The sequence below is a fragment of the Falco biarmicus genome, chromosome 1 (genome assembly GCF_023638135.1).
Source record: "Falco biarmicus isolate bFalBia1 chromosome 1, bFalBia1.pri, whole genome shotgun sequence".
Classification (NCBI taxonomy): domain Eukaryota; kingdom Metazoa; phylum Chordata; class Aves; order Falconiformes; family Falconidae; genus Falco; species Falco biarmicus.
Genome location: NC_079288.1, coordinates 42,282,077 through 42,307,483, shown reverse-complemented (window position 1 = coordinate 42,307,483; position 25,407 = coordinate 42,282,077). Strand labels below are relative to the sequence as shown.

The 25,407-nt window shown below is 48.7% G+C and overlaps 2 long non-coding RNA genes across 20 annotated transcripts in view; one reads left to right on the top strand and one right to left on the bottom strand.

Moving 5' to 3' along the window:
• Positions 1 to 1,278: 1,278 nt before the first annotated feature.
• Positions 1,279 to 24,385, top strand: LOC130150727 (uncharacterized). 19 transcript variants are annotated; one of them, XR_008822368.1, is made up of 10 exons: positions 1,697 to 3,314; positions 3,644 to 10,506; positions 11,639 to 12,566; positions 14,105 to 14,202; positions 16,585 to 16,769; positions 17,488 to 17,636; positions 18,570 to 18,639; positions 19,624 to 19,740; positions 23,433 to 23,610; positions 24,250 to 24,385. It is a non-coding gene; the product is annotated as an uncharacterized LOC130150727 (long non-coding RNA). The 19 variants fall into 19 exon arrangements; XR_008822348.1 differs by lacking the exons at positions 23,433 to 23,610; positions 24,250 to 24,385 and adding exons at positions 1,279 to 1,690; positions 20,690 to 21,457 and having other exon boundaries at positions 3,140 to 3,314; positions 18,570 to 19,740; XR_008822364.1 differs by having other exon boundaries at positions 18,570 to 19,740.
• Positions 18,504 to 25,407, bottom strand: part of LOC130150768 (uncharacterized) — a 39,037-nt gene continuing 32,133 nt past the window's right edge. The window contains exons 14-18 of the long non-coding RNA XR_008822380.1: positions 24,331 to 24,508; positions 21,350 to 23,462; positions 20,703 to 20,816; positions 20,161 to 20,226; positions 18,504 to 19,888 (exon numbers count right to left, since the gene is read on the bottom strand). This is a non-coding gene — a long non-coding RNA (uncharacterized LOC130150768). The remainder of the gene's footprint in view (positions 19,889 to 20,160; positions 20,227 to 20,702; positions 20,817 to 21,349; positions 23,463 to 24,330; positions 24,509 to 25,407) is intronic.

The following is a 25,407-nucleotide window of genomic DNA, read 5'->3' as shown; positions in this document are numbered from 1 at the left end:
CCAGGTAAGGGGAGCTCTGTCCTGGGGCAGGGTCAGTGTCTGTCCTCTTCCAGCACAGTGGGACAAAAGTATGCTTGGTTGCAGGCTGGTGTCCTCCAAGAAATTAAGCTTGTTTGTGTAAAATAACTCACTTTTCACACCATACATTTGGGTATCTCAAGGGGGTATTTGGAAGTCTTAACCACCTGGGAGCCCCCCTCTGCCCCTTTGGTTTGCATGTAAGCTGCTCCCAGCGTACCGGAGCTGGACACTGAGGGAGCTGATAAATCCTGTTGTAGCTCCAAAGGGACCAGGTCTACAGGCTTCCAAGTGCTTACAAAAAACCCAGTAAAAGCGCTTAGCCCCGCTGACCAGCTGCTGTTAGCATCAAGGTGGTTTCCCAGCCCTAAGACAGTGAACACTGCAATACAGCCATAACCCCTGTGTTTTCTACTACTTAGATTTGAAAAACAAATGAGCTGTCGGGTAATTTACAGCTCAGGCAAAGAGGGCTACAGGATCTCGGTTCGACTGACACCAGCCTTCTCCAGCACTATCGTAATCAATATTCATTAACTGAAGTCTATTGGACTTGGAGATTTACTGCTATTAATAAGCCAAGAGTCTATCTCGGTGTAGTTTATGAAGGAAATGTCTGTGCATAAAAAGAATTGCTTTTCTGCAGTTTCTTAGCCCTGTCCCTGGGCTATGCTTGCATCTCTAAAAAGAGAACTGGAGCATGTGGGCAGAGACAAAAGAGAGAAACCCGAGAGAATCCGCTCTTCGGGGCCCGCGGGATGGTGCCGCTGCTGGTGCGGGGCAGCAGGGCCAGGCCCCGGCCCGCGGCTGCGGCGGCCATGGGGGCAGGGGGCGGCTGCCGGCGGGGGGCAGCGCCCCGCACGCGCTGCAGGGGCTGGGGGGCCTGGGCGCACGGCACGGCTCCCGGGACACTCGCGGCGTGGCTGGCGCTGCCCTTGCCCTGGGGCTGGCCCGTGGGGCCGGGGCCGGCTGCTCCCCCCAGCGCTGCGCCCGCCGGGCCGCGGCCCGGGAGCCGGCGTGTGCCCGCGGCGGTGACAGCCCGTCCGGCGGTGGCTTTGCCCGCTGGTGGAGCCTTTCGCCCTCGTGCCCGCAAGGCCCGGCCTGACGCCGCTGGGCCCGGCGCGGCCCGGCCCGGCTGGTGCGGAAACCCGGCGGCGGCAGGTGAGGGGCGGCGCGTGGGGCCGGGGGCGCGGGCTGAGGGGCCTGGGCCGGGGGGAGCGGGCTGGGGGCGCGGGCTGAGGGGGGGGGGGGGCGCTCCCCCGGAGGCCTCGGCAGGACCCCCACGGGCAGCGGCGCAGCCCCGGGGTCCGGCCGGTGCTTGGGGGCTCCTTCAGCCCGGGCACACCTCGGGCCCCGGCCTGCGGGGTCAGATCCCCACCAGGTGCCTCCGCCAGTCTGCGGGAGCCCTGTCAAGCTGTCTGCAGGTGAGCGTCCCAGCCTGCCTGCAGCGGGACTGGCAAGGAGGGGAGAGGGACCATCTGGCGCGGGTCTGTCCGTCCGCCCAAACAAGGGCTTCACCTCAGCAAACGTGGGCGAGAGCAGCTGAACATCAGGCCAGTGCCCAGCATCCCACCATGGGCCTAGAGAAGAGTCTTGTGGTCTCTCCTGCCCTTCAGCCTGATGGTGGACGAGATGCTCAAGCACTAGATATCGAGGAGCCGGCAGCACCCAGGTAAACACTCATCCCAGCCCCCCAGCAGGAGCTACCCCTTTATCACTCTATAATTCATTGTAAAGGCTCGCTTGATGGTTTTCTACCGCGTGGCAAAACAGAGCAGGATTCTGTCTGTTTTAGCTGTTTCCAACATTATTCATTACTGCTATATCCAAACGCGATCTTAGTTTGATAATAGGACTCCAAGCAGTGATAAAATAAAGTGAGATTAAAATAACTACATAATAAAATTCTAGATTAAGCTGAAGCTATGGTAAATCTTTCATAGCTGTAGAAAGGTAATAGCTAAGCTGCATGGATTCAGTATTTTGTTGAATGGCTGTGATAAAATGTGTTGATCCACATTATAGCTTTATGGCTGTTTCTATATAACAACCGTTACTACAGTTCAGCTGTAGTTTAGCACGTAAAGAGATCTCCTCTGAATTTATAACTTGTTGCATGTCTTTTGTTTGGCTTTTATAATCTCTGAGTAGCAAAAAAAAAAAAAGACTTGTGTGGTAATAGGTGATGGGTATTGCCTTGACACAGGGGCTGTTAAGAAAATGGGAAGGGCAGGTCCCTTCTTCCCTGATGAGAACTCTTTGGTTTACTTGGGTCGGCAGGATGCCCCTGCAAGTCCTGATTTAAGATTGTAGCTGTAAAGGAGAGAAGAGTAGGGGCTCACAATGCGCTTCCTGAGCAGCCAGGATAGCTGGTGCCCACCGCTGGGGCTGCTGGCCTCCCCTTTGCCTCGTCTCCCACACATGGAGCGGCGTATCACAGGTTTTACAGCCAGGCAGCTGGTCATTGGTCCCTTAATGGCAAGCTGCCTAATGGCCCAATCAACCTCCTGGCCACCACTCCCATCTGCCAGCAACGATGATGTGACCCTTGGCTTTTGGTTGAGGCCTTGTCATGGTTCTGAGGCCACTTGAGAGCTGTGACTCATCTCGGCCCCATTGCTGATCGCCAGAGAAGCCTGCTGCGTGCCTGATGGCAAGTGCTGCTTCCTGAGGGAGGAGGCTGCACGGCTGCCTTTGACGTGATGCACCACCAGCCAGCTGCAGGGACCTTGGGCTGCTGCATGCATCCAGTACCCCTCGTGTAACATCACACGGTTCTGGGTTGTGAAGGGCAGACCCAGGCCAGGGGAGGCAAACGCAGCGCTGGGAACTGGGCTGGGGAGAGCTGCCCAAGCCCCAGGCTTGGCTCAGGCTGCCTGTGTTCAGCTGGGCAAGAGCTGCAGCTGTGATCACCCACAGCAGCGATGGGGACTGCAGTTCCTCCTCAGGCACAGCATCTGGTGCAGCAAGACAAATGCTTCCTCCTTTTATTGTGCTGAGCTCGCAGTACAGGCCTGCAAATCTGGGAACCAAACTACTTGCGGAACAAGTTACAGAACTTCTTGCTTTGAAGAACTGATGGTACTTTTGTGTTCTTTTGATTTACCATTTATTCTTTCAGTTCAGATCAGTGATCCGGCGCTTGGCTCTGCTTAGTGTATCGATTAGTCCAGAATCCCACCTGCTGCTTTGCTGCAAGGTATTGTAAAACTATTGTGAAGCCCTAAAACATTTCTGAAAGAATATAAGCCTCACGCTCTCCTTGCCAAGGAGCACCTCATGGAGCAGCTTTGAAGGTAAGCAGGGGAGGAAGGTTACTGGAGCAGGCTTTTAAAAGAAAAAGATGAAATTACTTAGCAGTGTGATCCAGCCAGGGACTCACGGGTCAGGTACGTGGGGGTAAGGCACAGTGGTCAAATGTTTCTCCCCAGCAGAACATCCCTCTCCAAGGACCCTCCTTCACTCTGGCCTTAGAGCTGGATTTCAGCCCTTCCAAATCAGCTGTTGTTAGCAAAGGAGGCCCTGAATTTTGAATGTGCAAAGAATTGTCCCTGTAGGCTAGAGTTACTTACATTGTATACATGATGCCTGAACGTTAATGTATGTTTCAATATGCACGTTACAGAGTAGATGGTAACTTCACTAAGTGCAATGACGTCGCACCAAAGATGGATTCAGCCTGGGGTGTTTGCTGGCAAATGTACCACCCTCAGGCCTTGCTTGTTCCCCCCAAACCCTCAAGTTTTTGTTGACTCGTGAGCCAGGAGTATCCCAGAAGAGAGGCAGGGAGCAGGAAATAACGGAGATACGTCTGTACATTGGAAAGGTAGGTTGCTCCCTCGGAAAAAATTATCCCAAGGATTAGCAAGTCATCAGTAGATAAAACAGCACACTCCAGCTGAAGAGAGTCCCTGGTAGATGAGGAGATCAAGCCTGGAGGGCTGTTGTCAGAGAAAGCAGCAGGGCTGAAGTCTCCAGTAGTCTGGGACTAATTCTGACCCTGCCTGTAAGAGGCAACAGCAGTAGTGGGTACAGTGTGGCTGGGAAGAGAAGGTTGATTTGCTTGGCAGAATGTGCATTTTAATTGCTCATTTTCTTTCCTTTTTTATGTGATTTGATTGTGAATTATGTTTTCTGCATTGGTAATTAGAGGGTAGAGCAGATGGTGAGGTTTTGGCTGAAGTGATGTAGCCATTGAAATAACTCATACTGCTGGCTGACAAGTTTCCTAGGAAAGGGTGTGTTGTGCTGACGGAGATGTGCTGGGAGTTGCTCTGACAGAGACCTGCCTGTTCTTTAAATAGTCTGGAGTAGATCTTTAAATGATAGAAATTGGCATGGCCCCACTGACATCAGCATCCAGGCTGGCTTACACCACCTAGGAATCTGTTTGCTGGGGAGAAACTGTTTTGCCCGGACACCTAGGGATGCCTGTGCTCACACTGCGTTGGCAGTTGCCTGCGCTGTGTTTGTTTGGGCGCCGCAGGCAGCCCAGGGGGTGCTGGCTGGGTTTGCTGCCCAGTTCCAAAGGGGCCACACCACAAAAGCCGTGCGGCACTTTGCTGAGCCCACGAGCTGTGGGCTTGCTGGGCGGCTGAGGAGGAGGGTGGTGAGCTGCCCTGGGAGCCTCTGCAGCTTTTCCAGCTTTGCCGGCTGTCCTGGTTTCAGCTGGGACAGAGTTTGTTTTCTTCTCAGTAGCCGGTTCAGTGCTGTGTTTTGGGTTTGGTGTGAGAACAGTGTTGCTACCACAGGGGTGTTTTTGGTTGTTGCTGGGTGATGTTTATGCTCAGTCAAGGCCTTTTCAGTTTCTCAGGCCCCGCCAGTGGGAAAGCTGGAGGGGCACAAGAAATCGGGAGGGGACACAGCCAGGACAGCTGACCCGAACTAGCCAGAGGGACATTGCACACCACAGAGCCTCATGCTCGGTACATAAACTGGGGGATGGCTGGGAGCCGCCGATCGGGGACCGGCTGGGCATCGCTCAGCAGGGGTGAGAGGTTGTATTGTGCATCACCTGGTTTCTTTTCTCCCTTCCCTTTGAATTTAATTCCTTCCCTCTTCTCCCTCCTTTTAATTATTACTGTTGTTATTGTTATTATTAGTGGTTTTGTTTTATTTTGGTTCAATTACTAAATTGTTCTTATCTCAACCCTCAAGTTTTACACTCCTTCCCGATTCTCCTTCCCGCCCCTCTGGGTGAGGGGGAGTGCGCGAGCAGCTGCGTGGTGCTTAGTTACCAGCCGGGGTTAAGCCACGACACCCTCCCAGGCTGGCACCTTGTACCCTGCAGGTTTGGCTGCCCACAGCTGGATAGGCTGAGGGACAGATCGGCTGAAGGACGGGATGCAGGCAGAGCATCCTACACAGCCAGCCCACCCATGGGGGACAGCTCTTCACATGCTCGGGAGATGCCTGGCTCTGCCTTGTCCTCATATCCTGCACTGAGAAGCAAGACTTGGTAATCCAAAACTTCAGCAGAAGTTACAAAGCTGAACTTTGAGAGAGAAACCTTGGGAAGGTACTAAAGTTCAATGAAGGGTGAAATCCCTTTGTCTCTCTCTGTGTTAGCCAGACACTTCCATTCATCACCTTCCCGCTTAGTGATTTGCAGTTAAAATGTTGGATCAGTCTCAAAACAGTGCTGGATCCTAATTGTATTTTTGAAAGGGAGAGAAAACCCTTCCTAGAAAGTTGCTTAAATATGTTTTAGACTTTTCATTCATGTCTTCTTTTGTCAGACACGAGCTTTTGGTGATGTGCCAGTATGCAGAGCCAGGGAGCTGAGCTCCCAAAATAGGCTCTTCTGCCACCTTCCAGCCTCCTCCCTCAGAAAGATGAGGTGGGTTCCCTCTGCCTTTCTCCGTGCAGTTAGAGACCTTCTGCTTTCCTTCAGAAGCCCTTGGCATGGTGTGTCTGGTTAACGAGGCTCAGGAAACGCTGACGGTTCAGTCCCTCTCCCAGGGTGGCTGAAGGACACGTGTTTATGGCATTTAATTCTGATAAATGGCAGACATGGAGTGTAGCCCACCTCAGCGCTGCGGAACACAGGACTGCCTTCCTGCTGAAATGCATGTGGATGAGTGGCTTACAGCCCTGCTTAGCGCTGTCTGCCTCTTCCACCTTCTAGGAAAGCTGGTCTGGGAGGGAGACGCGGTCAGTGCTGGGTTAGAGCAAAGGCTCATCCCAGTGTGGGACAGCACTGGGTAGTGTGCTTTAGGGTGGAATTGAGGCTGTGCCTGCGTGCACCCTGCAGTGCTTTGTTTGCTGCGCAGAGGCAGCAGGGCACCACGCTGGTGTGTCCTCCTGGCCTCGCCATACGCCCTCAGCAGTACCCAGGCACCTGCCCCTTGCCCTTGAGGCAGTGCTGATGCAGCGCTCACAGGTTTTGAGGCATAAAGGCCCACTGAGAAGATCCCCATAACAAATCAAACCTACTTATCGTGGGGGCATGTGCCTGCTCAGGCAGGGCTCTGTTGGCTTCTGAAATCCAAGGGAGGAGAGGTGGGAGGTTTTCAAAGGGAGCTTTGCTGGCCCTGCTGGCTGCAGCCAGATGGAGGGGCTGCTCTGTGATAGCATCCTTCATCTTCTGTAGCGATGCGGTTACTTATACTCTCTGGCTAGTGCTTGTAAACACTCACAGATTTTTATTTTTTCTCTTTAATACAGCAACACTGTGAGCTCTTCCATTTGTAAAATCTATCTGAAAAGAATTAAAGAAAGATATTTACAAATGCACACGCAGGCACACACATATCATTTAAGACAGCAAATAACTAGGAAAGGCGAGACAGTAGTAATTCACTCTCGTTTTTCCTCTGATGTTTTTAAATGCCCCAAGTTTTCTTCATATGGTTTATGATGTTATCATGCTCCTGTCTAAACTACTACCTTAAAATACATTCTATGGGGTTATTTTCTCCATAAAACCCTGACAATAATAATTTCCCCTGTAAAACCTTCAGTTCCTACTTGCACTGTAATTTTGGATCTGCCAAGCCATCCACATCTTTTGATGGCTACCAAATTGCAGGCTTGCAGGTACCCGCTTTCCCTGCCGCCGACTCATAGGTCACATTATGCCACGCTGATGACTAATGCCCTGAGCTGCCAGAGGTGAGCTTGCATCCCCGGCAAGGATGGGAGGACAACAAGAGGTGTGTTTAATGGATTGTGTCCTTTTAATACCAAGAGTGCTGTTGGGCCAGCTCGTGCTCTGTCTGAACACCATGCTGGTGACCTTGAAATGGGCTCACTAAAGGTGACGTGTTGAGAGCAGCCCCTCCCTGCCCCAAGCTGACAAGAAGCCTTCAGACCTTGAGGAGGAGGAGCAGGAGCCCACCTGCAGGTCACCGCCTCGGAGATGCTGCCCTTATTGCCTGGTGTGTTTTGTTGAGCTGACACTTTGATTTTTGGTTGCAGCCCTCCCACCCTGCTCCAGCATCTCCCCTCAGTCACCTCACACATCTTGTAATTTGTGCTTAGCCCAACCAGAGGCTTCTTGGAGGAACAGTTGTAACCTGGTGGGTTTTCCTTATCTTTGGAAAGCGTTCCCACGTTAACCCCATCCTGGTTAGGTCTGCAGCAAAGGCTTTGCTCTCTGATTGCAGGTCTTGCCAACTCATTTATAACAAGAAAAACATGGGGCATTGCCAAGCCATGAGAACATCCTCGCAGTACCCGACACTGTGCCTCTGGACAGTATAATTTTTCCTCTAGATTGTTTCAGATTGTCTGAGGAAAGCACAAGATTGTTTTTTAGGGGATTTTTTGTTGTTGAAGTCCTGGTTTAATTTTTATATTGAACTTTCAGCTTACTGTATGGAACATTTTTTGAGCATCTGAGGTATTTATATGTATGAGATAAATATCTGCTCTTAACTTCAAAGTACACTGTTGGAGAGCTGTCAGGGACTGGGTCTGGCTTAAGCAGGAATTACGTGCCCCAGGTTTCGAGATAGAAAAAGCACGGTGTCCTGTTGCCTGAATATGTAATTTGTCTTGTCCAACAGTTGCTTCAATCTAGTCCCATGCAAATGGTAATTCACCTGCTGGGACTCCTTCAAAAGCTTCCCGTGTACCTGCACCTGTAACCCACACATCCATCTGCCTGTGTGCAATGGCACCGTGCTGAAAGGTGTTGAGCCGCTGCGAGAGCCAATGCCTTTTCCAGTGATACACAATGATGGTTTTGCCAGCCTCTACAGAAGGTGTGGGCAACCGGGTGATGTGCAGAGACTGCTCATGAGTTCCCTCAGCTCTAGGATCCACGCTTCTTGCACGTCGGTGGAAACCTGGAGCAGTTAATATTGCTCCTCCCTTGCTTCCTTGTAGCTGAAGTGTTTATTCCTGTGCAAGAGGAGGAGGAGACGGCGGCGGCCAGCAGCCAGTGCCCCGTTCGCCCCATGTTAAGGACTGTAACAGTGAATCAAACCCTCCTTGCACAAAGGAGCTCAGGAAATAGGGGCTGTGGGGTTTCTAACCCCCCTCCCCTTACTGCGCTGGACTGGTTTAGAAGAGGCACTGTAGCTGTTCGTGCAGGGCTGCTGCGGAGCTGCTTTCTGCCGAGCAAGCAGAGGGGTGTGAGGTGAGGAGGACCCTGGCTCCTAAGGCTGCTGGTGCTGCAAGTAACTGCAACCACCAGAGAGCAGCCCCTGGCCTTTGGAAAGGCATGGCGGAGGGGGAGGAAAAATGACTGTGACATGACGAAGGGGTTGGGAAAGAGATTTGACGGGGGAGAAGGAAGCGTAAACAAATCTGGTGTTAAAAATAATTACAACTATTAGAAGAAAAAATAATTTGGCATTAGCTTTAGAAGAAAATGTACTTGTCTATAAGTGCCTGAGACAGGTTAACTTACAGGGTCTGGTCGTGCCTTTCCCTAAGGAGCATCAAAAGCAGTGGCAAAAAGAAGCACTTTTTTCTTCTAGCTGACTTTATATGGTGAAAATCGGATGGTAACTCTCTCTTGTCCAAGGCGATTCAGCGGCAGCTTTTGTCACCAGGCCGGACCCAGCTGCGGTGCGATGTGCTTCTGACCCCCAGCATCCCCTCCCTGCCGCGGGGCTGAGCCAGCTGGGTTCCCAGCTTCGTGTGTGAGTACAAAGTCGATGGGGAGTGTCGGTGAGTGCAGGGTCGGTTGGAAGGTGTTTTCAGATTGCTGCTAGGCGCTAAAGCTGCCTGAACCGAGCCCTAAAGCGAAAAGGGCTGGACCTGTCTTGTGGTGCGTGGTACCTGCTCCCCAGTGCTGTATTCAGGGGTGAGCAGCCCCAAAGCCCTGGTGATGGGCACACAGGAGTTTGTCCAGGGGAGCGATTCCTGGTGAAGATGGGCCGTTCAGCTGCTGCCCTGAGGCCAGCCCGAAACTGTCTGTCATGCACACACTGATCTCTGCAACTAATCCAGCGGTTGCATAGCGCAGCCCCTGTCACGTCTCTTGAGCATCCTGCTTCACCACGCAGACAGCCCGTGCTTTATTCTGGCCCCATCACCCAAGGCTTCTGCCTAAAGCTCCGTGCAGCCCGCAGCAGGGCAGAGCCCACCAGTGCATGCAGCAGGGTGAGGGCAGTGAGGGCAAGCTTCCCAGCCCTGTGTGTGTGCCTGCTGCGCTGGGACCGGCTCCTGCGCACCGCTTGAGTGGGAATGCAAATGCAGCCCTTTGCTAAAGCCATTTGTGTGTTTGCTCGGTGAGGGTACAGCGGGAAAGGTGACCCCTGGGCTGAGCCAGGCAGGGCGAGGGCATCTTCTGGGAAGGATAATGGACTGTTTTGAGCATGATTTGGGGATCTCTATGTTAAAGCCACTGCTTTGTCTCAGATTAACTGGAATTGCTATTGCAGAACTGAACTGAGCGAGGCTTTCTGCCTCATTTTGCCCTTGAAGCGCTGATTCAAGGGGATACTGTGCCTGTTACACTCTGGGCCGAGCTCTGCTCTTGGTGACTCATTCCTCTTCTTCTTGGGGCAAACCCATCACCCAGTGGGGCCCTTTCTCGTGTTTCTGGTTTGCTTTTCTCCTCTCTTTCCCCCCCTTTATTTGTTTTCACAAATAAATGTACCAGTGCTAGCTAAATCACACACCAGTAAAGTTTATCACTATTTTGGAAGAGCTATTAGAAACATATTTGTCATGGAGTCAATGAGGGGAAGTAAATTAGCAGGACATCTCATGGATGAAAGCGTGTATCTTTTTTTTTTTTTTTTCCTTGCTGCCCAGTTAGCTCTTAAATTTCTCTAAAGCTGACACTGAACAGCAGAGACAGCAGATTTCTTTCTTCTCCTGCCTTCCTTTTATGTTATATATAATTAAATACTGTAGAGAATATATAATTTATACTTGTTAACTATGTATGATGCAACTTGTAAGGATAAGGGTAAAACTATTGTCTTTGTCTAATCACAGTTCATATTCCAAGGAACATGCTGCATTTTCATCCTAGAAGTGTAATTCTGAAGACCAGCACCGAAGTAGTGGTAACAAAAAAATTATATGGTAGGTTGGTTATGTGTTTGGTTTTTTGTTGTTTTCTGTGGCTTTTTTTTGTTAGCATGGTAATAGCATTTGCATTTAATTTTTCGACAATAAACGTTTGTACTTGTCACTATTTAATAAGCACATTAGCAATGAAAAATGTGTATAAAAAAAGAAATAAAATGTGACCACGTTGCAATTAGCCCGTTATATGTATAATGATACAGCTTGAGGAGTTCCCAATGCAGTGCTAGTTTCAGAAACTAATTATAGCAACTGCATTGTAAATGGAACCATTGGTATCTGCTGCCTTCGCATCCAGCAGCTGAGCGTCATTGTTTGGTCCTGGAATCGATCACAGGGAAAGTGCTGCATTAATGGGGGACGACGAGCAGCCCCAGGCACTCTGTAGTCACGTGGAGGCAGCGAGGGTTTATCCTGTGGCAGATATTTTTCAAGAGTATTGTCATGACAACTGTGTCAAGGAATTCCATTTCCTACCCTTGTTACAGCCGTTGTTAAGTGAGAATTGAATCACGGCATTCAATTTGCTGTTTAATTTTTGTCCGTGCTGTGGATGTGCTGGATTTCATGCCCTACACGTGATACAATTGCTGTAAACATGAATACTTGGCACCTAATTGTACCTTTCCAGGCTTTTCTAGACAACCTGGGGGGGGTGTGTATTGTTTTGCCGTTTTTGGGCTGGCTGGTTAGTTTTGTTGGGTGGTTGGTGGGTTTCTTTCCCCTCAAGCTGGATTTGGTGGCATTACTGCGATGGCAAAGTGAACAACCGGAGAATTCAGGTACTTTATTTTGAGAACCGTAAATGTGCTTTTAATGCAGTACCTTACCCCACCGCCCGCCTGGCCCGGGGGGGTTCACAGGGCAGCCCCAGCCGGGGCTGAGGGGGGCAGCTGAGCCTGGGAGCAGGGCACGGGGCATGGCACTGCCTGGCTGCCCTGGGGGCACTGTGCCTGCAGCCGCAGCAGCCTCAGCACCCCGCAGATTTATGGGTCCCTCCGGCTTCCAGGCGGAGCAGAAAGCCTGGGAAGGTTTTATACAAACCACTCAGGCATTTACTTGTTTATTGGACACTTGTATTAATTAGTCTTAAAAACTCAAGCATAGCTTTATTTTATGTTTATTACAGGCAAGAGGCAGAGAGAAGGTCTGAGGAGTGAGCCCATCAGTCCCAGTGCTGTGGCATCGGTTGTCCCCAGTTGTACCCAAATGATGTACCAGCTCAGCACCAGCACCCTCCCTCCCACAGCACCAGACCCACGGTGGCTTTGGCGATGGGGAGGTGGGTACGTACCCATGGGCGCTGCCATCGCCAGCACACACTGCACCCGGCGGCACGGCAAGGCTCTTGGCCAATGTGTGGGACGGGCTGGGGGCTGTGATGGGGGCGGGTGCTGGCAGCAGCGTGGGTGCTGCAGGAGCGGGTCACACGGCAAAGGGTGCAGCCAGCAGTGCCGGCATCTGGCCAGGAGCCAGAAATCCATACAGGTGTGCCTGCCGTTTAAGAGGGCTGATGGAGTGCTGCAGCACCAGCGATGTAGCCCTGATCCCTGCGCACACATGCAGCTGGGCAGAACGTGCAGGCACTGCTGGGGTGGGCGTGCGGCTGCAGCCCGCAGCCGAGATGGGCTGCCAGTGCTCTCCAGCAGGGCTGTGCTGGCCAGACTTGGTGCTGTACCCAAGCTCGGTGCTGTACCCGAGCTCACTAACCTGTAGCTGGAAACGGCTGAGCCGGCCTGCAAGGCGGGAGGGAATGGCAAAGACCTTCGATTTGTGCCAACGTGCACCAACGTTCTGTAGCATCATCCTTGCCCAGAGGCAACCTCTGTACTTGTCTCCTTTTTGAAAGTGTTTGCTTATTTATTTATTTATTTAAATTTTGTCTGAGGCTCTGAATAACTGACAGGGCAGAAGCAGCCTTTGCTTCCCTGCGAGCTTGCTGATGAGTGCTGGAGCTATTCTTGGCTCACAGGCATCCAAGTGACCACACTAAATGCCAGAACATCTGGAGCACCATCTGTACTGCCAGCTTTGCACAACACCTCAACTACTGCCTGGTAAGTCAGCTTTGCTATACAATAGTAAAGGGTCATTTACAGAATTGTGTTTGTTTCAAAAAAAAATGAAATTGGGGCAGTAGTTTGTGTCAATCCACCCAAACTTGGAATTTGGAAAGCAGGAGCAGGACGTGTTTGCAGCGCATGTTGCTTTGGTCGTTGAGGAGGCACTTTAAAGCACTACTCCTTGCTGCTGCATCCCTGGCTTTGCCATCAGGCTGAGGCTTTTGCTCTTTCCCTTAAGCACCTCACTCAGTACAGCTCGGGGTACAGTGTTAGAAAGCCAGACGTTGATTTGTGGCATTTTTAGCCCTTCGGTTTGAGAATCTTTGTTTGATGCGGAGTTGCCACTTTGGTGTGGGTTTTTTTTTTATTGCTTGCTATGTACAGTAATGCCATGAATGGCAAAAGCCCAACTGATGAGCTTTTTTCTCCATATTGACTCTCAGTGTAGCAGATAGAATCCATGGCTGCCTTCTTCCCCTCCCCAGGCAGGCTGGGGCTGGGTGCTCTGCAGATCCCTGTCCAGGTCTGCAATGCTCCATTCACTTCTCATTTGTAAGTGAGATTAACAGAAGCGAGGGCAACACAATACTTGGGGGGGGGGGATCAGTTCTTCCATAGAGTGAACCCCTCAGCACCTCCAGAACAAAGCCACCAGTCACTGAATGAAATAGTACTGAAGGCAAAGCAATACGGAAATAAGGTAAAAGTTAATGGCCAGAGAAGTGCTGCTTGTCTTCACGCAACCCATAAAGCCAGAGCCAAGACAGCAGCCTGGGGGAGCCGGCTGCGGCGTGGGTCGGAGCAGGACTAGCTGCCGATGATACCTGGCTAGCCAGGGTTTCTTTGCCATTACTGTGGTAGCTACAGCAACTGACTCACATCCCATTGCCTTTGGGAACAGCAGGACCTGCATATTGAAGTGGCATAATTATTTTTATTGGATTTTTACATTTAGTTAGCTGCCTTTGTACAGGGGCCACGTCCTTGACCTATTTGTGGCACTTCAATCAACAAGCTCTGTGCAGCAGTTCGCTGGGAAGCCTGCCTTTCGCGGGCGTGCAGCCTTGGCAGGGTCACCGTCGCAGGGCTGGGGTGAGCTAGGAGAGATTGCTGGGCGATAACTGGGTGTTTGCCGGCTGGTGAGAGCACCCAGCTGAGCGCAGGCTGTGGGGCAGGCGCGGGCTGTGCGTGTGGAGCCCGAGAGGCAGCAGCTAATTCAGGGCAGCTGGCACACAACGGCGTGCCCCTCCTCCGGCCGCGTGCTGCCGATGGGCGTGAACACACGAGATGTGGTCACAGCGAAGTGATCACCCCTTGAGCTGGGCAGTAGCAGACCTGGCGTAGCCCCGGTGGGGCTGTGTGACTGGTGACAGTTGAGTGGCCACTGAGCGCTGCTGGGCAATGTGGTGCATCATTTGGCGACTGCTGGAGGGGGCTGCAGTGCCCAGTATGGCTGGGATACCCTGCACTGGGATTAACTTCCACATGGCCTCGTTGGTGGCTTTAAATGTCAAATCTGTGTATTCTTACAGGTTCTCCTCCTGCTGCATGCTATGTTGCATGGATGAACAAGTTAAGTTCCAGTCCTGTACATCAGGAATAAGCTTCAGTTCTCATGCCCCGTTTAAAGGTATTCCTCAACTTAATTAAAATGAATTATTTCTGCTAAAGATGAGATATCTGCTAGAGGAAGGAAGAGGGAAAGGAGGCTTGTGTGGTACCAGCTTTCATGTTTCTGGTAAAGGCTTTTTCCTGTCATGTGGCAGCTGTGGCTTATTTATGGAAAACAATAACATTTTGAATCAAACTCTTAAATCTTGCAATCGTGCCTAAAATACCTAACAGAATCTCTTTCAGCTCCCTGCAGATAAAGGCTTGCTCTTGACAAAGCAACCTTTCCTTCTCCTTGGAGTTGGAGAAGTTTGAATCTAAAGTTCAGGCAGGTGATGGAAGCAACATGGGCTTGTGATGGTGGGTGGCAGGTCTGTGAGACACGCAGCAAAGGAACTGGGCAGCGATTTAACCTTCCTTTTTGGTGGTGGAGGGGTAGAAATGACAGGTCAGAAATGAGGTTAGCAGGTGGAAGAGCTTGCTGGTCCGTTACCATTCAGTCCAACGTCCTTGATGCCTGCACCCAAGAGCTAAGTGCAGGACACCAGAAGACAGGGAGGGGAAAAGTGTGCAAGTTCCGAGGCAAAGCTCCGCTGGCATCAAGAGTATTTTTAAGGGTTGTGTGGCTGAGAGAAAAACACCTATTTCCACAAACAGTGGTTTGAGGATCAGTAGGTGCCGGCACTGTGGCTGGAAATCCTGGCACCAAGTGCAACTCATTTCCAGGGTCTGGCCAGTCAGACAGCTGGGACTTCCCATCACAGCGGGAACCTGTCAGCGTCCCGTGGCACCTCGATGGCCGTGCTCCAGTGACCCTCTGCAACTGCTGCCTCAGCAGCTGCCAGCACTGACTCGTGGGCTGGAGCTTCAGAGCTCATTCGAACCATGGTCATCACAGGCCTGTTCCAGTGATGGGCAAGGGCATTTTCGGGGGTGAGACCAGGTGGATTTGCTCCTTCCACTCCAGGGGTTTGCTGCAGGGTGCGAGCAACGTGCTGCAAGCCCAGTGGGGCAAACTGGCTCCAGCATCACGTAGATGATACAGAGCTTTGCCCTCTGCTCCATGCCCACACACCAATGCATTAGGGCTTACGCTTTTGGCAGGAGGCAACATCTGAGCTGCTCACCAGCTGCATTGCAGCTCTCAGGAATTTGCACTGAGCACTATTGCTCCCACCTGCAGAGGAATCGGGAGCTTCACATGTCTGCAGGTACTGACAGTGTTCAGCACTTTATTGCATAAGGCCTTGGAAAGGCAAGGAAAAATGGGGCAGAAAAGGGTTTTCGTAGTCTGAGGAAAATGACTGGATTACTTAAAGGGTACAGCTAAGCCCTAGGCACAAAGCAGAGGTGCGACAGCCGCAGCCAGTGGCCACAGGTTTGCTGTCCGGGTGCCTGAGGGAGGCTGTCCTGGGAGCACGCTTGGTCCAGCAGCCTTAAGCCAAACAGCCCCGCAGGCACCACGGCAGCCTTGGTGTTGGAGATTTGTTAAAACGGATGTATATAGCCAGATTAAAGGTAAATCCAAAGAAACAGGCGAGAGAAGCACAGTGCATTAGCTTGTGTACTTGGTGTGTATTTCAGGGTGTGCTGCTTTCATCCTGCCGTAGCTGGTGTAAATAACCTCAAGCCTCTTTCCAGGCTGTAGCTCACCTTTGGCAACATCCTCCTGGGACCACTGGACTTACAGAGCTCCTCTTTCCATGTAATGTATCTGTGCTCCCAGTTTGATACACAATAGTCTGTTTTTCTTCTTTTAAAGCTTACCTTTCTTCTTAGTTTTTAAAATAAACATTAACTTGCTGTTCATCTTTTATTTCCTTTTCATGCTCTGAGCAGTGAGTAATTAGAGCTGCATCACACTGGAGAAATTACAACAATATAATATTTATACAGTTAAATCTGCATAAGTATAATATCTTTGAAAAATAGCAGGCTGCTCTAAGGGAAATTAATTATCCCATTGGGACAGTCATTATTCTGAAACAAAAGCTCTCAGTTTTCTTTGCCTGCTTTCATTTTGAGCATTTCTTTCATTTTAAGTACTGGCCACATACTCCAGCCCTTTTTCTCTGTGGCTGGAACATAAATAATAATTTGTTTAAAGCAGTGTAAAATCTGTCTTGGAAACTCTTACAGATATCATGAGAATATTAAGCGACTTCAAAATTAAGTCAAAGTGAATTTTGCAGATCTGTTTTTGTGGCTATATATCATTACTGGTCACCAAGCCGGTTCAGCCCACCAAGTGTCATTTTCCTTGGCTGTTTTTCCATGAGTTGTTGCTTCTTTGAGGAACATGACTCCATTTATCATAATAAGCATTTATTAGCATCGTAATCTCTACCCAGGCCATTACAAGCCATTGTATTTAAGGCAAAATTTCTTTTTTTTTCAAAAGGGGCTGGCACTGCTGTACATGGTGTACTCCAGTATCTCACATCTGCACACAGGCCTTGGAAGTCAGACTCTGGACCAGACAGCCAGAGGCTTTGAATACAGCAACACGTGGCATCTATGGCTTCAATCACCAGCTAACTTCTACAGTTGCACGGAGCTACAGAGGGACGTTGTGGGGCTGGCCAGGTAGGAGGAAAACCCGTGCGTTGTGAGCACCGGGTGCTGCAGACAGCACTGTCCCGCACAGCTGGGAGAGGGCTTCATAGCCCTGGATCCAGCCTGTGCTGCCACAAGCCCAGTATTTTGCAAGATGCAGCCTGACTCACATCAACTGCTTGAGGCTTTTGCCACCTTAAGAGTCCAGTGGGAAGCCAGCCTGAAACCGAGTCCGTGTGAGCTGGCCTAAATAGTCCCATTTTTAATAGTGCTGAAAAGCTGCAGTGCCATATTTGTAGAAGTCAGGAGGCGTTTCTGCTTCAGCAGCAGCTCCTGGGCACCAGATCAGTGCTAGTCTGCAGCCCTGGCCAGGACCACATTGCTGCATTTTAAGCAGGGTAAGGTCTTCTGTGCTATCTGCCACCTCTTTTTATTTTTTGGTCATTACGTGACATTAGCATGAGCTGGCCTGCTGGGTTTGTGTTGTGAGAGCAAACCGCGTCCTTGAGGTCAGCAGGCAGCAGGTCCTCCAGCCTGCAGTCCTCCAACAGCCTCTCCCTGGTGGGTAACAGCTCTCTGGGTGACGCTGTGAATTACGGGCATCACTTACACTGCTTTTGCTTTAATGCACTGATGTCGGGCTGCCATTATTTTTACAGACCACAAACTTTGGGTGGGATATTAATATTTCTGTATTTTCTACAATGTACTAGGAAAAAAAATCAAAAAAGTCTTTGTCACTATGCAGGCAAGTTTCCAGCAGTACAGACGTACTGTTGAGTACTCGAGGAACCCCATCTCATCCACACCCAAAACCTATGGGCAAGTCTCACGTGCGTTTGGAGGAGCTTTTGCAGTCAAGGTGAATTACAAGGCTTCTTGCTGAATCCCTGACAGGTACAAATACTTAGTTATCCTTGGCTTTTCTGCTGAACCTAATCAAAGCCATTGTTTATTAAAATCCTATTGTCTCTGCAGTGAAGAACAAGGACAAGCTTCTCTGCAGTGATTTAATACTTGCAGCAGTTCAGTGTAAGGATTTATTATGGCCAGCTGAAAGTGCAAACACACACTGCCCAAGTCATTACTTCTAATTTGCCACTTCTTTAAAAAATGTATACACAAGGGTAAAACCTCAGTCCTTCTTTACAGTTCAGTGTGATCTCTTCTCAGTCAGGGGAACAAAACAGAGCACAACCCCTCACCCTCCCCTTCAGGCAGAAGGACATTAAGATTCATCTCATTTAAAGGCAGAGGGCCGTGCTTCTGCTTTAGACTAGGTTGTTTTAGTGGGATGGGTTTTTTAGTGTTTTTAGACTAGAAACTGGTCTAAAAAATTTTAACTACTCAGATTTAATGGTTTAAATTATCCAGTTATACCTGTGATCCTCTCTGAGAGGATCCCTTGTCAGAGGAGAAAAGACAGGTCTGCTTCTTCCCGAGGGGCTCAGTCCTGCAGCCTTCGGTGCATGCAGACGGCTCTGGACCCCTGCACCACACCTGTGTTGCAGCACGAACCCTCCATGCGGGGTCACATGAACTGCACTAATTAAGAGAATGATGTAGTTTTTTTTCCAGGTAATGAGCTTTTCTTTGTGAATCAATTTTACAAAGGTTTCAAGGACTGTATCATAATAAATAAGGCACAAAGATAAATGAACAAGCACAATTAATAAATGTAATGTATCGGCGCTCTGAGCTTTAAAACTGCTTATCTAATCATACGTCTTTACTCACAGTATTAAAACTCTTATGCTACAAGAGTTGTAAAACAATTAAAAAAAGCTTTAATGGTTTAAAGAAAGTAAAGGCAATGTGTGCTTTTTCCAGGCTATAGGTGCTCGGTGATGGGAGCTCTGGCTTGGCAGGCTTGCTGAGGACCAGCGTTTACATCTCAAAGGTGAGCCACAAAGGGAAGCTGCTGCCTTCCCACGCCCACGACCCCAAACTTGGGCGACAGATGGGAGATGAGAGCACCATCACACCATTCCCCTGTAAGCCAGGGGGATTCTGCTAGCTTCCATGGCTACTTCTTCTGCAGCCTGGTAAATCACACCAGTCAGGCACTCAGACTAACGTCGTCTTATCCTTAATTATTGCACAAGTCCTAGTTATAGCAGCTTCTTACTATGCGGGAGGAGTTTTTTCTCTCTTTGGCATTTTAGTATTTCTAAACAGTGTTTGCAGCTACTTTCTTTCTCACTGCTAAAGCCACAAAATTTACAATTCTGAAAAAAACAGCCAACCACATCATGAACTATGTCTTGGCAGGTGTGGCCGTGCCCCACGCTGCAGGGAGCACTCCCCAAGCCCACCCTTGCGACAGTACCCCAGCCATCCCGGCTCTGGCTGTGCCAAGGGAAGGCGACCATTCCCAGTGATGTTGCTTGACTTGAAGTACAAAGGTCCCTCTCTTCGCTGTCGTTTAATTTGCACGTAACCCTTACGGTGAGATACTTCTAGTTCAGATTTCGTGTGTATGCTTACTGGATTTAACGGGGAGTGTTTCCCCAACTAATTTTCACTAGCAAGCTGTACAGGGCTGGCTTCTGCTTTACTCATTTCCAGCTGCTCCCTCCCTACTCCAGGCCTCCTGCATAAGCAGTAAAAATGAAAGAAATAACCCCAAAGCCCACATTTTCTCTCCCTTCCTGGTGCTGCTTTTTCATTTAGCAACTCACAGGTTTCTCTCAGCACACGCCCATTAATTTGCCCCAGACTTTATGCTCCAAGAGCAGCTCTATCTTTGTATCAGAAAAACAAAAAGGCAAGGTTAGATTTTTGTGGTGGCCCCTGACACCCATGTAGGATGGGCTCCCTGAGGGATTTCATTTCAAAACCCGTAATCTCCAAACGTAACAAATCATACACTCACTCTGCCCAGGTGAGGGGTCTGGAGCCACGTGGCGCCTGAGCTGCAGCTGGTGAGTGATGCTTTGCCTGGTCGAAGAGGCTGTCTCCCTCCATCCTTCTCGAGGCTGAAATTTTACATGGCTTTCAGGTAAAAGGAAAAAAAGTTGCTGTCTTTGATTATGTTTTATCTTTTTGTGCCAAAAAGTGGCTTTGAAAGCAGCTTGTATGGCTGATCTATGGGCACCTTTCTCCTGTCATTCTGCTGTGACCTTTTCGCTATCCTTCCAGAAGAAAATCTGAAAAAAACCAAGAAGGGAACAAAAAGAAAAAAATCAACTAAAGCCAAACAAAAAAGTTATAAACAGATATTTTCTTTCTTCTACCTTCAGAGAGTGAGTTGTTTTTTTCCCCCCCAGCAAAAGCACACGCCTGCTTTACAGGCTTCAAATCTGATGGCAGAATCAGAACAAAGTGGTCAAAGCTGTTGGCAGCAGAGTGCTGTGGACAGAGCATCGGGGAGGTACAGGCTCAAAACAATTTGCACTAGTGAGCAGTAAGGTTTTTTTACCTGTGGAAAAGGTCACACTTGAATTTCTATTTGGAGTTAATACTTCCCTGGAGAAGAGACAGATACCTGATGGGACAGGAATTGAAGGGGGAATATAAATATGAAGAGGAAAAATGAAACAAAAAAACCAAACCAACCCTGAAAATGAAGTGGAAGATTTGGCCAAATATGAATGCATTAAATTCTTCAGTACTGGTGAAATTTTGAACAGAAGCTTACAGGAGATTTAAGGGCAGTTTCCAGGTGTTACTGCAGTCTATACTATTTTTTTTTGGCCAGGTCTGGAAACTTTGAAGTATCTTGGAAAAGGAAAGCTTTTGAATGATATCTCATTCTCCTGATAAAAATGAAAAAGCCACATAAATCAAAGCGTCTTAAGATTGACTGCTTTTATAACAGCATTATTTTCTCACAAGCTGTATTTTCATATGTCATATAAAAACATTCTGGTTCCAAGATTTGTCACTGAACATTTGGTGCTTTTTTTATCATTACCTGAATCTCAGGCCCCATTTCCATCTAAACGCAGGTGAAGGCCTTACCTGGCTCCATTTTGGAGGACGCCGCCACATTCCAGCAGCTGGGAAGAAGCATCCCACCCCATTGCACGCGTCCCAGCAGAGGCCACTGTAGCAGACAAAGTCAGCACCGTCCCTCTGTTAACAAACGCATTGTCACAAAACCCTCAGCCATGAAACACAGCGAAGCCACTACCTCCTTGCCAGAGACCTTATGTTTGGTATTTCCTGTGCTTTTAGCCTTCTAGCACGCTGGTTCAGCTAAGCTGCATGCCATCACGGTCAAACTACTGCTGTGGCTGCAGCACGGGCAGCGGCACCAAAGTGCCCGACACCGCTGCTGAAATACAGATTTCAGGCTGGGGGGTGGGGGTGGTTCTCTTTCCCCTCCTCCCCAGATTTTGAATCCCTTCAGGAGGTCATCGCAAAGATGGTGAAGTTGGTAGAAACACAAACCTGACCTCTATTCCATGTTTTCTGCAAGTTCACTGTCCCAAATCCGTACTTGCCTCTAAGCCAGACTGCAGGCTCTGGTGATGACACAGTCACTGGTATAGATAATTTGGCTCCTCAATGTTTTATTTGTGCTTTGAAAAAACATCTTTGAGCAGTTTCTTAAATGTCATTCCTTGCAGTATACAGAGCAGGCAATAAACAATAAAATTATTCACCTTGAAGAAACCATATGCCGTCTTAAAGGACATCACCAGGTTTTTTTGTTGCTTTGAATGGTCCTCTGGGATGCTATAAGTGTCATTAAAACACTGTGTTTCCCATCAGCTGCGTGCCAGACTCGTTTTGCTTTAGAAACAAGAAAGATGAGGGGTAAAATGAGCAGAAATTTCATTCTCTATTAGTTTCTATATTTCATTTATTTTGTAAACGTCTTCTAGAATGCTTGGCATTTGAGTTACTCTTTGTAAGCTGCATCAGAAGGGTTTAGCCCCGGATGTGTGGCGGCCGGGGTGCAGCAGGCTGACCCGCTTGCAGGCTCCACACACGGTGCCTTGACAGTCACTCTCTGCCACCTCAGGGCAGCTGGCCTGCGTGTGCTTTGCAGGGACGATGCTGAACGCAGCAAAGTGAGGTTACAGTTAACCTAGGGACATCTGTCTCCATTTTTCTCCCGTTTTTCTCATCTACTCTATCATGGATGGAGAGGACATTGCCATTTCCAATGGAAGTTCAACTCCCTTCCTCCTCTTCCCCCTCCCATGCCTGCAATATATATGCTGCCTGCTTTTCTTTGATCCATTCCTTTATAATGATGACACGCCTCGGATACGGCAGCGTAGCTCTCTGTGCAGGGAGATCCATCATGGGCCAAAGAGGACTTGTCTCCTGCTCCCAGCAACAGCAGAGCTGTGATCCTTGGGAAAAGGCAGGCAGAGCTGTTCCCTACCCCTCTGCTAATTACCAGCCCCTGCTCTCCTCACAGCCTTTCTTGGTTCTTTCACCGAGATTAAAGCAAAAAGCATCGCAACGCCCCTGAAAGTCCATCCCCCCTTCACAGGAAGAACCTGAGGCTCAAGAAAGAAAACACTGCAGCAACATCCACCTCAAAACCAGCTCTCACCGAGCTGCTGGGCTGTGGCCGAATTAAAGGTCAAATAAGAGGCAGTTTTCTGGAAAGAACAAAGGTTGAGACCTGCATTGGGAACGGGCTGGGAAAAGTGATGGGTTTTAAAAATAAAGCTCCATTGTTTTAAATGCTGCGTTGTCTGGAGCGAGTTAGCTTCCTCCTACTGAAAGCCTGCAAGAGCAGATCACTGAGGCAACAGTCTGTGCCATGCGGGGTTCAACATTAGTTTCAAGGTTATGAGGTTTACTGCTGGAGGCTAAATTTACTATAAAAACTTTCCAAAACCTAGCTAATGTAATGAAAAAGCAATCAAACGTTAAGAAAGAGCCATCGCATCAGAGACAACCCACCGTTATTAATCTAGCTAAAACGAAAGGCTAAGGTCTCTTGGCCTTAAAAAATAAAAATAATTCTTTTTTAGCTCTACAGCCTTTAACAGTTTTCACCAATCGATGAGTTTATAAAGAACATTTTCAAGCTAAACCAAAGCTCCTTTTACAATTAAATAAAATTTATGCACAATAAAAGCAGCTCAAGGTTCCAGTGACATCAGGTTTGCTGTTGTGGTTCCTGATGTCAGAGCACCCTTTGATGGGATTATTTCTCACATGCCTCATTCATTATTGCACCCGTACTGTAGATTTCATGTGCCAGTCAACAATAAAAAATACCCTCGGCGACCTCCATTACATCCTGCAGTTAATTTGCGTTCTCACAAAGTGCTTATATTTACTATGAGTGATAATCATACATATGCATGAGACCTTAAGTGAGGGAGAATGTGCTCAGGAGCTAATACAGCAGGAGGTTTGCCCAGAAGAGATGTCAAAATCAGTTCACTTTTGTTATATATGAGTAATTTAATTTCCTCTACAGTGTTATTAGGGCAAGAATGAAGTAACATTCTTTGGCATAATTGAAGCAAATCCCGGCAAGACATGAGGATAACAAAGCCTTCCCATCTCGTCATGTCAAATTCTTACCTACTATTCAGTGCATACAGATGCATTCTTTGTGTTGAATTAAATTGTTGAGTTGAGTTTATTATGTCCCATGACCTTCAGCATATTTACTGTTAGATCTTTAAACTTCTGCCTTTATTTTACTCCTTCACAACCAACCTCATTTCTGTGTCAGACCGGAAATAACAGTGACATTCCATCCTTTTCCAGGTCTCAGTTTTCAGCAGCAGTTAGGGTTTTCTGCCAAGCACAGTGAGAGGTACCAGTTACCTACGGGATACTGAGCTGCGCCAGGGAGCTCATTCCACATTTACCAAAGGATAGTCACGAGATGCTTTGAGCCACCTGGGTCCATCAATAACATTTCAGCTTGAAAAAATACTACTTGGTAAGTTAAAAAAAAAAAAAAAAAAGACAACAAAACCAAATTCCGCTCACTCTGTTGTGCTCTCCATCAGTGCCAGAACTGCTGTGTCCACACTGTGCTCCACACATCCAAACCCAGGCCTAGCTCTAGCAAAACATAAGGCATGCTCTTACAGCACAGCCACAGCGTTCTGGGGAACTTGGTCAAGATGGGAAAAACGCTGCACTCTGCTTTTATTATCTGCATATATGTTGATGCAGCGATTCTGGGATTTTTAAGGCTAGAAGAAAATATAATCGTCTGATCTGACCTCCTGAATTACACGGGATCACCCACAGGTAATGGGTGCTGTCTGATGTTGGAGGAACCCAGCAAAGGCATAATCTGCCGTTTTACCCTGTTGTAGACCACTGTTGGTGAAACTGAAATGAGAACCCTTGAACTCTCTCTCTGCCAGATACGGGATAGAAAATTGCTTTCTGGCTGGTTTAGGCAAAGCTGCATCAAGCTAAGCTGTAGATGAAATTATTCTTATACTTATTGCAAGGGCTGCTATGACAACAGATGAATGCTGCAGGTAATTTAATTACATTTCTGTCAGCCCCTGTGCTTTTCAGGAGACAATGCAGAAGCCAACAGCATTTTCTTTTAATCTTGCAGGTGGCACAGAAAATGTCAAATTCTCCTCCAGAGGGCCTAACGAGAGCATTTCACTTGAGTCATGAAACATTATTTAAGTACCTTGAAGGATCACTCCTTTTTTTTCCTAGCATCTCCAGTTCCACACGTGTGTTCCCTCCGTTGTTTCAGGAATCGCGTTGCACAGTGGCCCTTTCTGTCCCTCTCGGTGCTTGCAGGCTGTACGGCACACCTATAGGCTCAATCCTGACACGCTGTCTGCACCCCCCTGCCCAGTGCCCTGGGAGAAGAGGAGATAAACACGTGAAAGTCAGAGTTGTTCACCCAGCAGGCGAGAGCACGGAGAGAGCTGCGGTGCCCCCCCCGGCACCAGTCTCTCTTGGCTCAAGGTTTGGAAATCAGCCCTCACTTGACTCTATTAATGGGAAACAGCGCTGGGGGATGGACGTGAGGAAAGTTCCTTTTTCCCTGTGATCATGAACTGTGCGGCAGGGAGAGGAAAACAACTGCTTTAAGGACAAAGTATTGACTGACAGAACAGAGAGAAGTTAATAGCTATTGACTCCCACTTGCTTTAAGTAGGTCACACAGCGCAAGAACATGTTGCACGTCCTTCTCCGAGGCGTGTGATAGGCAATGCCTGCCATGATGAGCACAAGTTTAAGTGGCGTTAGGTACGTGCCACTCCATCACACCGCAGGACAGGGTTTCATAGGCAAAAGTCCTAATTGCCGTACAGCTGGAGGAAAGCCTGCGCTGACGGACAGCACTGACTTCAGTGGGCACTGCGGGAGCTCAGCAGGACTTGAGAAGTGATTTGCGCCTTACCAAAGCTGGACTCAAGATTATTCAAATAATCCTGTAATTTACATTAATTAAAGCAGGAACATGGCAATTATCTACTGTTTATCTGAGGAAACTGTCTGAGGAGCAATCCTGCCATACCAGGGTATAAACTCCGTTGCCATGTAATTAAGTCATCGTTACACAAGCACCGAACAAATGCGCAACAAGATTTAGATAATACATTAAGGCAATAAGAAATGCCCAGGCATTTAGCTGGCATCGAGGAAATTAGCCACAGCAAATTAGATATCAATGAACACATTTACTACCATGTCAGTTATTATTCTGAGTATAAATTGAAACTTAATCAATTATTTCTCCAGAGCTCTAAGG